The following is a 15,118-nucleotide window of genomic DNA, read 5'->3' as shown; positions in this document are numbered from 1 at the left end:
ATTTATCATCCTCTTATTTCCTGATAAATTTGAGAAATTAAAAGAATTATAGCAATAAGACTGATGCTACCTACACAAGAACAAACAAATAAACAAACTCTCTCTTTTGCCGTGGTTAGAATGTCTGATTTTACTCACTGCCTGGAATACTGGGCATGGCTGCTTCAGCAAAGTCCCTTCTTTCCAAGCATCAGGGAAGGTTAGGGAAGGTAGACTGACTGCCAAAATACATACCCCCAAATCTCACTGGCCTAACGCATGTGGTTTAATTTCTTCACGTTGCATCTCAATGCAACCTGGTAAGGAAGGCTCTGCTCCACAAGGTCATTCAGGACCAGGGGTCCTTCCACCCCGTGACTCCATCATACCCCAGGGCTTCATAGTTCTCCCCGGCACCCCCCTGCAGCTGGCCAGCAGACCAGAAAGAGAGCAGATATGCAAAAGGACCCCCACTCTTAACTGCCTCTCATTTCCACACACAACCTTTCGTGAGAACCAATCTCATGGCTCCAGCTAGATACAGAAAGTAGTCCAATACAGTGGTTGTCAACTGCGGGCAATTTTGACTCTCAAGAGGCAGGTGGCAATGTCTGGAGACATCTCTGATTGTTATAGCTGGGCAACTGGCATCTAGTGGGTAGAGTCCAGGGAAGCTCCTAAACGTCCCCCAGTGCACAGGACAGTCTCCCCACAACAAAAAATTAACCAGCCCCAAATGGCAATATTGCCGAGACTTTGGTAAGCATCTAGCCAGTCTCCACAATCGCACATACGTCAATGCTCAGATCCACTACCATTTCCCACTACCATACACTCTAATCAATCCCAGCAAATCCACGTATCGATAGTCTGTTCGTTCATTTGCTTGTTCGTTCCTCCATTCATTCATCCAAGCTCCAGGCTCCTAAACAAGACAAGGTCTTACAAGTCAAAGACTTCACAGTGGAGCAGGGGAGGCAAGTATATGTAGATTATCAGACATGGGGGTAAGTGGGATTTAAAAGAACAAATAGAAGGGCAATGAATTCCGGCTGAGAGAGTTGGAGGAGAAGCCATAGGGAAAGTGGAATAGGAAAGACGTCTCGAAGGAAGCATATACGCATGGCTTTCCATCGAAATGTTGTGGGGGTTTTTTTGCAGGGTGGTGGAGAAGAAAAAGGTGGTTCCAGGAAAAGGAAACTGTACAAACAAAGGAATAACAATATGAAAGGATATGATTTATTCCCTTTTTGTTTAGGGGAAGAAATAGGAACTAGCGGAGGAGGGGTAGTAAAAAACGCTATTTGGTTCAAACATTTTTTAGCAGTGTGCTTGTGAAAGTCTTAAGCTCCCAGCCACACACACTGGATTTCAGTCAAGTGGCCCTTTGAGAAACAATTCACACCACCAGGCTGCATAGAAATTTGTTAGCACAGGGCAAAGCCCGGGTAATAGCTGGAAATCTCACTGCAAATTTCCCAACAGGACCTGTCACAGAGTCTTTCAAACCATGCTATCTCAGAGCCAACATGAAACTGATTCAGGCAGATGGTTGCCCAAATGCATCCATCTTTGTTCCCCAAAGACAGGACAGCGCAGAAGTCAGATCTCTTCCTAAATTATGTCACACTGAACTTGTTGGGTTAAAAAAGAAAAGTTTTTGCTTCTTCCGATCTTCTTCCAGTTGTGAATGTAGCTCCAAGGCTGTGGTTAAGAGCACAGACTACCCGGGTTCATATCCTGGCTCTGGCATAAATTCACTGTGTGACCTTGAAGAAGTTACCTAAGTTTCCAGGATCTCCTGCCTCCCAGATAATGTGCTTAAAGCTCTTAGCACTGAACCTGAAGCATATAATAAACACTATCTCTATCTTTGTACCATAGCCATCTCCTCTGCCCCCCAAAATTGTCTTTTGGTTGTCATAAAATACATTGTGGAATCTGAGACAGTTGGGAAGGGAAATATCTGATGAACTTTCATGTTGTTTTGTAGAATATTACTAATAGCGACTTCAGTTTGCTTGGGCCAGATGCTATTAATTACAAACCAACATCACCATGTAAACAACGGTGGTTCTTAATTTTGAAGCTAAAATTAAAATTTTTAAAACACCATACTCCGACACAATTATTTACCCCCATTATTCTCTTTACTCACGCTTCCTCCCTCAAATTGATGCCTCTCTCTCTCTCTAACTCTTATTTTCACTGTGATCAGCTTTGGGAAAACAGTGTATCTAGTTGTTAAGTATTATAGATTATATCGAACGACACTAATCACCTAGCACTAAAAAGCCTCATAAAAGGAAGAAATTTGTTTCTTTACAAGTCAGAATCTCGAAGGAGAAGTTAAAACGAGGGAAGCAGCCTCCAGAACCCGGAGAAGAGTCAGCCTTTTCCGAACTGCTTCCTCCTATGGTGAGGGGGAGACATCTAGGGTTTTAGGCTAAGTCAAGTCCCATCCACCTTTACGAAAAGTGGAAACAAAATTGCATGGCAATGCCTTTTGCAGTAAGTCAAGAACAAGGAATAAAACAAAAGTCAAGCCAACCAGAAGAACTAGGCTGAATCACGTGTAGGCTTCAAAATTGATTATCGCTGCCCTCCTAATTTACAAGGAATTCTAAATTGTCTGGACAGTGTCTCCTTCAATTTCCATCGCAGACTGGACTTGATCCCAAGAGAATGTTATTTTAAGGAGCACATTAAAGAGAGGGTTCGGCATCTGCATGGACAGATTTAAACAAGTAAGGTATAATAAGTCTGGAGTGAAGTCTGTCGTGTTCTTTTTAACTTCTTAGTAAAGACATTTTTCCTTGTACGTCAATGAACTCCTTGTAGGGAAGTACGACCGCCCTGAGATGCAATTCTCAAAAACTTTATTTATTATTTTGATATAAACTCAAGGCGTATGAACAATAAATTTTTGATAGCTCTGACTCCACTGTTGGAAAAAAAAAAAAGTAAACTATGGACTCTGCAAAGAAACACTCTCTTTGAACTAATATTTAGTATTCTGTGTATAGAAATAAAGGCAATTTAGTAAATCAATTCTGTTTACCCGAAAGATTCCCCTTCCGTAGATAAGCTATTTACCTTCTTCTTAGGTGAAGTAAGAACCCATGAAGAAATCTGGCTTGTCAGGAACATAAAAGAATATGATTTCTCAGCGTACATAATGATGACATGGGAATCTGATGCGAAGGGTGATGTAAGTGTCTGCCAGTTGCCCTCAGGTGCTCTGTGCGTGAGTTTTAGAGAACTGGCAACCAGCAAACTAATTACTGTTTCTGGCAACTTGCTGCAGGTCCTACCATCCCTGGATAAACAGTTAACACTTCTCAGGAAGAAACAGAAGACAAAAGATTACCATTTGAAGCCTCAGCTAAAGACTAGAAAAATCTGTGGCTTATCTAAGAGCCTTATAGGTTGCCATCCGTGTTAATAACGAAGGTTCAGGAGGAGGGAACGCTGGCAACTGGGAGCCCGGCTCTGGACATCTCCACCCAGCAGTATGGAGCCAGGCCTGGTCCCCTTCCCAGCCCCCACTTGGAATTAACAGACTCAGCAGGAAATCCCTCCCGCACCTTTGGGAGGAAAGCACTGAGCACTGTGTACACAAGCGCCCCCATCACAGCCCACGCTACCGTCACGTTTACAACACGGGCACGTTCCAGAAACATCCTAGCTGCAACCAAAAGACAAGGCAACCCATCTGCTGGTGTTGTGTGGTTTCACCGAGAAGAAAAAAACTCAAGTCGAGAAGGGCCTAAGCTCCTACATAAATACACTTCGGATATCAGCACAACAAGGAATCTGCTCGCAAAAAGAGCAGATCTGGGTTTACACACTTTCAAATTAGGTTATCAAAGGCCCAGGCTCAAATCCAGCCTGAACTGGAACCCAGCTCTCAAAGCTATTTCTGAAGATTAAATTGATTCCAGCCTTCCTTCAACAAATATTTACTGAATGTCTACTATGTACCAAGTTCCATTCAACAGCCCTACCAGGCATAGCAAATACCACTGTCTAGGGGAATCTTTTTAAAGACTCCATTAACTTTATATTTTGCATTGTACAGTCTAGTTTGTGCCTTTATTAAAGAGCTCTCTTCTTTAAAATAATACTAATACTAATAAAGATTCCATCCAAAAAGCAGATTCAAATATAGATTGACAGCCACACTGCCTTCTCCAGTCTTATCCTGCCCCATTCTCTCCTGCCTCCTGTCTTACGATGGCTGTGCCTCTAACGATGTGAAATGTCTACAAAGCCTGCTTCAGGATGCGAACAACAATCATAGAACAAGTACAGGACCCCTAAGTAGGGTGACCAACTGGTCCCAGGTTTCCTGGGACTGTTCTGGTTTTAAAATGGCAAGTCCCTCAACTCAGGTACCCTCTTAGGCCTGGACAAGCTGAGTCAGTGGGTCACCCTACCCCCAAGAAACCAGACCTCAGCAAAGGGAGGTACATTACTTCACTTGCCTGAGGGAAATGAGGCCCTAGGAGAAAGGCGCCTGGTGCCCTTTAAGGAAGGCCTGGGTTGCCCGTGGGCTGTCCTAGAACCTCACAGCTTCCTCCAGCTTCCTCCTGAGAAGGCCTATCCTTTTAAAATGCCACACCATTTAAGCTCTACAAAGACTTTCCAATGACAAGACTCCAATGACACGACATACAGAAGAAATCTTCACATAAATGCCGAAGGCTGGAGTTATCTGGATGTGGGTATTTCCTTGGCTAGTTTAAGAGCTCCTTCAGTTTAGACCATAACTATTCACCCCAAGATTTCCAGAATCCAGCACCAAGACTGGTGGATGGTAAATACTACATAAAATGGACGTTAATAATAGTTGCCATTACGCAGGGCTTGTGATGTGTAGGACAACACACTAAGCACCTTATATAAATGATCTCACACTCACAATAACTCAGTGAGGTTGATTGACCTCCATTTTCCAGAGAAAGAAACCAAGGATCAGTCAGACCTTATTTACTCAAGGTCATTATGACAGAGCTCATGTTTGAACCCAACCCATCTTGCTTCAAAAGTTCCATGTTTTCAACCATTCAATTGAATTAGGTTCAAGTAAGGTGAGCATATATATAGTAAGGCATTAAGAACTGAGAGAGGAGAGTATCAGATACATTTCTTTTATTCTCTCCACTTTTAGTGTTGCCACTGCAAGAAAAAAAAAAAGGCAGAAGAAGCCAAATCAATTGAGTTAAGCTCATACATTAAGCTAAGGCAAGGTAGGGATTTTAGTTAGAACTGGGCAGAATTGTGCCTGGCAAACAGTAGGCACTCAATATTTGAATAAATGTAATGAATACAATTGCATACCTAATATGAGGTTTAAGTTATTGATGCTCAGTGTTTCAAAGGCTATTTTAGCCACCACCATAGGTGAATAGATGAACTCCTACCTGAAGCTCCTGAAGGGTTAGTGTGATGGGGCAGGAATACATGGACAGGTACTTACCCCAGTTAAGGATGGCTGGCACTCTACCTGCATGGTAGAGATCTACCCTCCTGCTCTCCAACCACTTTCAGTTTCATTTAACCTGAAAGGAAGCAATCTGCAAACCTACAGAGCGACACAACTGCAAAAGAACATCACACCAAATACTTTGTTTTTGAGACATTTATCTCTCAGCTCCATTCATTACCTGTCAAACTGAGAACATTATTTTAATGTTAATATATTCCTGGCCATTTTCTCCAAGCAGCTGAACACATTTCCTCTTTCATAATAACACTATCCATAATGATCGAGCATTCCGAGGGCTAAAGAAGACTTTCTATCCTGTGAATTATTCCAAGATCAAAAGAAGTGAGGTAAACCAGATGTCCCTCCCAAAGGCATTTATGGCCAGAAGTTAATTAGGAAGGGAGGGGTGGTAGCCATTTGTGGGAAACTGTCACCCACTCATGTCAAACCCAAACAGCACCATCTGCTCCCTGAGTTTGTTGGCTGGCTTGGTGGAGTGTAGAGTTCTGATGCTGCTTACTGTATGTCCCCAGGAAGAGGGGTTTTTTGTTTGCTTTGTTATTGTTTTGGAAGTATCAGCCCAATTCAAGTTGAAAAACAGGCCACCAGTGACAATTCATTTTGTTAGAATGATGACCCTCTATGAGAATGTTCACCTCCCAACCACTGGTATGCACACTGCAGCCTGGCAACCCTAATCTGATTCAACATTTACTCATTATTAATGCAAGTAGGGGAAGCTGTTAAAAATAATTTTCTCTCCTAAACTTCAATTCCACAGGCCCAAAGCATGTATAATTCCCTTACCACAGTAAGTCAAAACCATTTCTGTGTTATCAATGATCGAGTATGTACGGAGCCCTTCATTTGTACAAATGTGGTAGGGAATACAAAATAAGGCCAAACCTCATCCAGTCTTCATCTTTAAGGAACTTGCAAGAGAACCGAGATCCTGCTGTTTTCATCTCTACATCTACCAGCCTGCAGGCCCCTTGGAAAGAACTGTACGCCTTACCCTCTCCCCCAGCTGAGCAATGACTTGTGATATGTGGTTTGATGACAAAAGACACCCTGGGACATCTTGTCAACACACCTCCTGTTACATGAACTAGCTTTAGTGGGTTTCTATTCTTTGCAATTAAACAGAAAAAGACACTTCAATCTTACGTGATAATACAGGACAATCTAATGATAAGTGCCCTTTGTAGAATGAATGTTGAGTGAAATGAGAGAGGTAATTTTGACAGAGAACTGTGGAGGCGTCGAGGATTGCTATGAGCTAAAATGATGGAGTTAAGTTTTTTAGGAGAGTTAAGAGCTGAGTCACACCTTTAATGATGGGGTATCATGAGGCACAGGAGACTGTAGGCCACAGAATATTCCAGGATTAAGAAATAGGGCCATGCAAAGCATTTTGGGGGACTAGTGGGCTAACCATCCCAGCTAATGTTGTGTTTTAAAGTCATGCAGAGCAAAAGTCAAAGTTGGACAGGAAGCTGGGGCTGGGAAAGCCAGGAATGAGAGAAATAAGGTTCTCAGCTAAGATGTGGCAGTGGGGATGGAAATCAAGGAAGATGTGGGAACTGTCACTAAAGATGCTGAGTTCACTATTTACAACAGCCAGGACACGGAAACAGCCGAAGCATCCATCGACAGATGAATGGATAAAGAAGATGTGGCACATATATACAATGGAGTATTATTCAGCCACGAAAAGGAACGAAACTGAGTTATTTGTAGTGAGGTGGATGGACCTAGAGACTATCATACAGAGTGAAGTAAGTCAGAAAGAGAGAGACAAATACCGTATGCTAACACATATATATGGAATCTTAAAAAAAAAATGGTTCTGAAGAACCTAGGGGCAGGACAGGAATAAAGACGCAGACGTAGAGGATGGACTTGAGGACACAGGGAGGGGGAAGGGTAAGCTGGGATGAAGTGAGAGAGTGGCATGGACATATATACACTACCAAACGTAAAACAGATAGCTAGTGGGAAGCAGCCGCATAGCACAGGGAGATCAGCTGGGTGCTTTGTGACCACCTAGAGGGGTGGGATAGGGAGGGTGGGAGGGAGGGGACATGGGGATATATGTATACATATAGCTGATTCACTTTGTTATACAGCAGAAACTAACGCACCATTGTAAAGCAATTATACTCCAATAAAGATGTTAAAAGAAATAAAAAATTTAAAAAATAAAGATGATCAGTTAATCTGTTAATAAGCGGAACACCAACGTGAATAATAATGGCCCCTATTTCCACAGTATCTATTTCCACAGTATCTCTCAAAGCTTTTACCAAAATCTCATCAGTTCTTGTAGAACCTCAGTGACGAGCACATTACATGTGATTATCTGGACTTATTAATGGAAAGTGAGGCAGAAAAGTTACACTTCCTTGACAGGTAGGAGTAAGATGGGGATGGGGGAGCAGAAAGAGAAAACACAAGCACAGAATACTGCGTTGGGAGACTCCATTTCCTCACGACTTCTTCTCCACCAGCAGCACATCTGCATTTGATCAATCCCTTCCCTGGGGAAGTCTGCTCCCCCAGGAAGCCTATGTGATGTACAATAATAACCTTTACCATGCAGGATGTTGCAATGAGTTTCATCCATGCAGGAATTAATAAATCAAGTGGTGAATAAGGCATCCTTTCCTACTCAGCCCCTTGACTCCCAGCAGCTCACAGGTACCACACCCACCCGCCCCCCTCCCCGCCCCCCGACACACACACACAACTCCACAAGGAATGTGCTCCAAGGCCTGCGCAGCCACACCAGGTCTCCGGCAGGAAATCCCAGGCCTCAAGAGCTACCCAAAGGAAATGCAAATCACATATACACGACTTGAGGCCTCCCTCCTGAACTCTCACAATGACAGTAAGTCAACTGGAAATAGAAAATCCTTAACCATAAAACAAGTACTTGTTTTATCCTGGAACACACAGTGTAGCTCCCAAAGCCCTGAGGGAAGGATCAGGAAAACCAACACGTTCCTTCCTTCCGGCTTCCACGACATTGCAACCACGTCATTGCGACTGGCAGTGCCAGGAACCACGTTCCCTCCACAGGGTTCTTCTACCTAGATGGCCAACTTCACTATGAAAGTAAAATGGTAGGAACTCAGAGGCCCAACAAAATCTAGGCATGTATTTTGGAGCTTCCCAAAGATATTTCAAGACCAGTCCCTCCGGGCTTCATTTTCTCCCTCTCTCAGTCTGCGCCTTGCCCTGAATTAGTACCTGGAGGTCTTGGATGGGCTGCATCTGATCTCTCTGCCGGTTTCTCAGCTGCTCATCTCCACCTCAGAACTCCTATGGGTGCAATCCTTTGTCACTCAAGGAAAGCTGGACTAGGGGGCAGCCTCTGGGCTCTTAGGCCAACACTGAGGTCCTCTGGTCACTGACTCAGGAGCTAGCAGTCAGTTTACCATATCACCTGCCTACGGAGAGCTGTCTGTAAAAACGACTTCAACAAGGTGATTACTGACCCAGAAGCCATACTCTTGTTCAATTCCATACTTATGCTAAAGGTATATATCAAATCCTAGACGTTCTAATCCATGCACGCATTTATCACAACAAAGATTATTTGCGTGACCAGCACTCTGCACAGCAAAATCTCTCAACAAGCTACCAGCCGCTTAATCCACAGCCCCTCACAATGACTATGCCACAGAACCCAACTATTTTTAGGGAGGGTGCAGAAAGGGAGGCTTACCACCCTCATAGCCACCATGGTTGCTGATGAAAGTCTGAATGCCCCAGAACTCTCAGGTGTTCTATTAGCCCTATGACCAGAAAATACCTCTTGTCCAAAATTCCTTTGTCTAATATCAAAGCAATAGAGGAAGATCCAGACTACCCCACACATCCCCTGCCCCCTCTAGGTCTTATCTGCCGTATTGGCCGAGGGAGGCCATGTCCTGGGCGACGCCAGGCCCACCGTTGCTTTTTCTACCCTTGGCTGCTCAAACAAACTCAGGAAGTCTTAGACAAGAGGCAGACAGTGAGGGAGAGGAAGTGTGTAAGCAACCCCTCTCTATTCTATAATGCTAAGCACAGAACCTCCTAGAACCAGCCTTGGAAACATTCCTGGCCTATCACGTCAGAACAAAGAACTACTCAAAACAGGCAAAAAGAGAAAATAATTATCATTTTTTATTTGATGACCGGTGTGAGGTCATATTAGCAAATATAATAGGAACATACTAGTAAAGAACAGGTTGGAGTACGACCAGATTCTTTAAGCGACGTATCATTTGTTCATTCAATCCATACTCGTATAACAATGTGCTAAGCTAGACCCCATAGGAACACACTAGGCCACATCACTTGTGGAAGGTCATTGGTGCTACTCACCTATATCCGGTTTTCCCTTTTTCAGTACAATATCAGATTGTCGTTAAACGGGGTCATAGGACTAGTCTGGTGAAGCAACATAAGTCACTTCAGGGTCAGATCATGTCATTTTGGAGCAAGATCCTCTGGAGCTTCCTCTCCCATGCTGCAGTGATCTTGTGACCTTGATCTGCAGTGATCTTGTGACCTTGATCACACGTCAAGATCACACCCCCACCAATTTGGGTCGTTGCATGACTACGATGAGCAGGGCCCACTTGCTGACTGTGTTGGACACACAGTGTGGGAAAGAAAGAAACCGGGCCACTGAGACCCCGAGGTTATTTGTTATGGCAGAATAACCTAACCTATCTTGCTGATACATCACTGCTTAAAAAAGAGAGAGATCTGCAAACGTCCCCCTCCCATCTGTTTTCTAATTCAGAAAAGAAGAATTTATTTCAAAATTCAAGTGCAGCAGGGCCTGAATAATGCCTTGAAATGTAGAGGGTGCCAACAGGATAGACAGATCTAAACAACTCTGAGAGAATAAGGAATGAAAACAGAATAACCTCTCGACAATGGTGAAATCTACCCATTCATGTGGAATTCAGCTGCGGAGTTTAAAGACTACGAAGAGAAGGTCGCCTTCTGACAACAGGTGCAGACATTGGCGAAGCAGTGAGCACCCTAATGAAAGAGGCGTTCAAGTGGAGGCGGGATGATCATAGGCTGCCTCCTCAGAAGTCCAGTACCCCCTCTTTGCTCCCCTCTCTCTAGCGCCCACTGCACCTAATTAGTCAGGTCTTCATTGCTCCATCCCCCAGAAGCTCTGGAAGGCGGTTCGCCTTTGTGTCTCCACACTCCGCCCCAGCCTGCCCCCTGGCAGCTATCAGAGAGCCCAGTGCCTATCCGGTGCTCCATAAACATCTGCCAAACGAATTAAATGAACACTGTAGAAAGGACTCAGCTCTGGCGGAAAAAGTCGGTCTCATCACCTCTAGGGCTCCTCCAACCTAAAACTAAAACACACTACTGTCGACATCTGGGAGTGGGGAGCATCCACCTAAAAGAACAAATTAAACATCAGTACAACACTTGATTAGGATTTATTACTAGACACAATGGAAAACCACATTGAAAGCTAACCCTGCGCTACGGCTATCTTTGTTCTTGGACATGCATTTACATGTTCAGGCAGCAGTTTTCCCATGTGGAATTTTGTGGGTGAGGTATTTATTTTTTCTATTTAAAACACACACACACACACCCTTTGTTTCTATTGCATTATTACACTCCCTATTATCCCATCACGTAGCTTCCCCTCTTGCAGGAACACAGCACACACCCTGCATTACTGCTGACATAAAAACCACTTGTCAAAATACCTCTACCTTAGCCCCACTACAAGGCTGATCTTTCCAAAGCACTGGTCTTTGTTTCAGCTGGGACAGGTTGATAACTCATCTACTTTTCCTAGTGATACCTGAATGCTCTGAGTCGAAGAATAAATGCCAGCATCACTGATGTTTTGTTAAAAGTCACGTTTCCAAACAAAACTACCCTAGAGGGGAATGACAAATCTTTCAAGTTTTTAAATTTTATTTTTTAAGGGATTTGGGGGGAAAAATGGTGAAAGGAGAATCTGCCCCGGATACCATGCTGTTGCTATAGTGCAAGAGACAGCACACTGGCCTCTGGTCCTCAGCCGTCCCTTCTTCCTGCAAAATAAAACTTGAGTCTATGTCCATACACATCCTTCTTCCCTGCTTCTCGTGTAGGACTCCATGACTCTGTGCTCTAGGAGACCAACACCAGGTGTCCTGATCCATCTGAAGGGTAGGCTTTCACTGAGCTTTATCAAGATAACCCCAGACCTGGTTAGGTTGCCATCAAAACAGAACTATCCTTGGAATGAAAAGAATAATAGGCCAGAGTTTTTGGAAAAGAACCAACACCTAAAGATAAAATGCAGACTGAGGGCCTAATGGTTCATGGCTATATAAATGGAAGCTTAACTGAAGCTCCATTTTCTGCTCCCCCAACTGTCCTCCCTCCCACCTCCCAGTAACTTACTTCTGCACGTCCTTCTTGATATTTCGAACACTATTACAATAAAGCGGGGGCGGGGGGGGAGAGACAGTGTTTCATAAGAAGGTGAACAATTAGGACATTTGACCAATACCTTTTCAACAAATGATATCCCACCTACAGACTGAAGCCAAAATGCATTACTACAGATAAGAAAGCAGACACAAATCCAAACCCCACGTTCAGATACAACTGCCTATGTGTGGATTATATCAAATTCCCCTCAAAGGGAACCAGGTGGAATTTATACAACCCCAAACGCAGCCTGCCCTCAATGACTTCTTCAAAAGGAAGGTTTCAAGTCTTTTGCAATTTCTTTCTTTGAATTAGGAGTTTCAGCAGCCCCTTCTGCTCCGCACAGATAGGAACGGATGGTGTGAGGCAGAAACCACCCAAATAGCCCCCCTGCAAACGCCCGTTGACCTAAATGACCCAGAGACACCCAGGAGGCTACCCAGATTAGCGGTGGTTACCTGAATCTGTCACCGAGTCCCTTTCACCCCCTTCTGCGTGATGACATCAAGTGGAAATGGTACGCGTTTGGGAGGCAAGAGGCTGACAAGCAGGAAGCACAACTGAGCCTGAGCTTTGTTCAGCCTGCAGTGAAATACATGCAGTAAGGGTTAGATAGGCGCAGCAGAGAAACCCAAACGACCTCCCCGGCAGAGCAGCGGTGGTGGCGTGGGAGCACTGGGGGGAGGTGGAGGAAGGCGGCAGAGGTGTGGCGGGCCGGCGGGCCGCCGAGGGGCGTAACGCTTCCTAATCGTCTCCACGGGACAAACAACGACCTCCCCGGACTCCTCTGCAGTCTCCCACGCCCCTAAGTTATCCTCTGGTTGTAGAGCCTCCACTGGCAACGGTAATCCCTCAGAAAGAAAGAAAAACGAGAAGGCATAGCATAGCACCGTGGAACACAAGCAAAATATACTAGGTAAACCCGGTTATGTGGGAACGCGGGGCGCCCAGTCACGCGCCCAAAGAGACACACCAGCGCTGCGTTCGCGAGCATCCTTCTTTCCGTCGCCCCTGTCCGCCACCTCATCAAGTCCCGGTCACTCTGTTTTGCCGATTTCTCTACTCTCTCCAAAACCTTGCGGCGCCGCCCCCAGCCTAGGCGGGATTGGGGACCGCCGCCTCCGGAGCAGCGTCCCAAGAGTCCAGCCTGCTTTGTGCTGCCGCTGCCCTCCCAGGAGCGAGCGCCCCGGACGCGTGGGTGCGCACAAAAGACCCCCAACATCTATCCCTCCACTAAGCCCTCTCCTCCCCGGAGGGGCCCGGGGACCGCAGAGACAACTTCCGGGGGGGCGGAAGCGCTCGACAGAGGCCCTGCCAGGGGTCCATCCCGGGGGGGGGGGGGGCGCGCGCGCGGCGCGGGCACGAGACCGGCTCCCTCGGACAGGAGCTCCAGAGGGCATCCGAGGACTCGGCGGAGCCGCCGATAGCGCCGCTCCCGAGACCCAGCCGCGGGCGCAGCTCTGCCGGCGCTCGGGAGAGACCCAACTCCAGGGGCCCCCTCCCGCGCGCTCCCGGACTGCCTCGCCGCGCCCCGGGCCCCGTTCCCCGCGACCCCTGCGGCCCCGCCACCCCGCTCTCCACAGTCCAAAAGGTGCCCCCTCTACCCGCCAGGCGGCACCTCCCCTTTCCAGCTTCCCTAGTTCCGGGCGCGGCCGCTGCGGGGGCGCAGACATCCCTTCGCGCTCCTCTCGCCGCCTGCGACCCAGGAGGAACAGAGCCGAGAAACCGAAACTCACCGACCTCTCTCCGCAGCGGGCTCCGGCGCTCCCTACAGAAGCGGCGACGGCGGCAGCGGCAGCAGCAGCATCGCCGCCCGGGGGTCCCGGCGCGCCCGTCACCCGCTCGGCCAGACGCGCGCCGAGGGCTGCGGGGCGGGCGCGGGGAGCGCGGCGGCGGCGGCGCCTGCAGCCCCAGCTCCCCTGCTCGGACCCTCAGGAGGCGCCCCACCTGCCCGGCCGCCCTCCGCGCTCGCAGTCGAACACCGCCGCCAGGCGCTCGGCTAGGAGCGGGAGCTTTTTGTGTCACCGCCCAGACTCGGGCACCAAAAGGGGTGGGGGCGAGAGGCCGGGCTCCGCTCCCCGCGGCACCGCCCCTCCCCGGCAGCTCCACCTCCCACGCCCCTTCCCTCCCACCTCCCCGCTGGTCCAGGACTTCAGTCTGTCAGTCCCAAATCGCAAACCACTCACGGGCTGAGGAGCCGCCCACCCTCCCCCGCGCGCTCCCTCGGCCTTGCCTCCAAGTGCCCGACCTCGGCCGGGACCTCGACGTTGTCTCCTCCACGGCGCGCGAGTGGGACCCGAGCTGGAATCAGGTGTGAAAGGAGACCGAGCTCGGCCGGCAGGAGGGCGGGTCTGAGGTAGGGGCAGAGGCCGGCGGGGACCAGTCCGCAGCTCGGGACCTGGGGACCGAGCGAGGGGGGAGTCGAGATCGTCACGCTTCCAGAAACTGCCCTGGGTCCGCGTCACCGCTGGTACTTTCTGGCTGCCCCTAAGAGTTCATGTGGTCCAGGCAGGGCGGGGTCCTGCTTTGGTGGAGGGGAGGATGCGTCCAAAGAAGCCTGAATGACACTCCACCACCTGGTTCCCTAGGATGGGGTGCAGGGAGCAGGAACAGGGAGGGGCCAGTCCTGAGGGTTACATGTCAGTGCGAATCCCCGGGACCTCGGGGCCCACCCTATTCTCCACCCTGAAACCGAACTCCTACCTTAGGGACATGCTTAGAATGTCTAGTTCCTCCGAGAAAATCTAGGCGTGGCTCTTGTGTTAACTGCAGAATAGCAGAATGGAGGAGGGAGGTCGCTGGTAGAGGATGGTGTCCATGCTCTCTGTTGCCTTTTTAAAGGATTTCTTTGCAGAACGGAAACCCAAAAGTCTGTTCTATGACTCTAGTAAAGTGAAGCCTGCCAACTTTCCTGGATCTCCAGCACCAGGGTTCAACTGAATGGTCCCTAGTCATCCAGCAGAGCGGGCAGCCTTTCTGGGCTGCCGGATTGGAGCTGTCTTTATGTCCCTACAGTCTTGTCCACAAGAAAAGAACTCCCATTCTAACCTCTCCCAATAGCTCATGTAAATGCTTCTGCCAAGATTACGAGATGGAAGCCCTATGAACCACGCTATGTGACCTACTAAAATTCAAAGTGTACTCAAGGGACCCTTCTTGTCTCTCAGATAAAAACCTGTTAATAGCGTTCCC

General features: G+C 47.6%; 1 protein-coding gene across 5 annotated transcripts in view; it reads right to left on the bottom strand.

The window, feature by feature from the left end:
• Nucleotides 1–13,908, bottom strand: part of RNF152 (ring finger protein 152) — an 82,077-nt gene extending 68,169 nt beyond the window's left edge. For 2 of the 5 annotated variants that reach the window (XM_082853487.1, XM_082853486.1), the window contains exon 1: nucleotides 13,663–13,908. The gene's annotated coding sequence lies outside the window, so the exon portion shown is untranslated. Of the gene's footprint in view, nucleotides 1–12,384; nucleotides 12,509–13,662 lie in introns of all 5 variants that reach the window. The other 3 variants (XM_082853482.1, XM_082853481.1, XM_082853485.1) reach the window with 3 other exon arrangements.
• Between the last annotated feature and the right edge of the window lie 1,210 nt (nucleotides 13,909–15,118).

Source organism: Leucopleurus acutus (genome assembly GCF_964270905.1).
Source record: "Leucopleurus acutus genome assembly, chromosome: 13".
Lineage (NCBI taxonomy): Eukaryota > Metazoa > Chordata > Mammalia > Artiodactyla > Delphinidae > Leucopleurus > Leucopleurus acutus.
The sequence above is the reverse complement of the archived record's forward strand: the minus strand, read 5'-3'. Positions and strand labels throughout refer to the sequence as shown.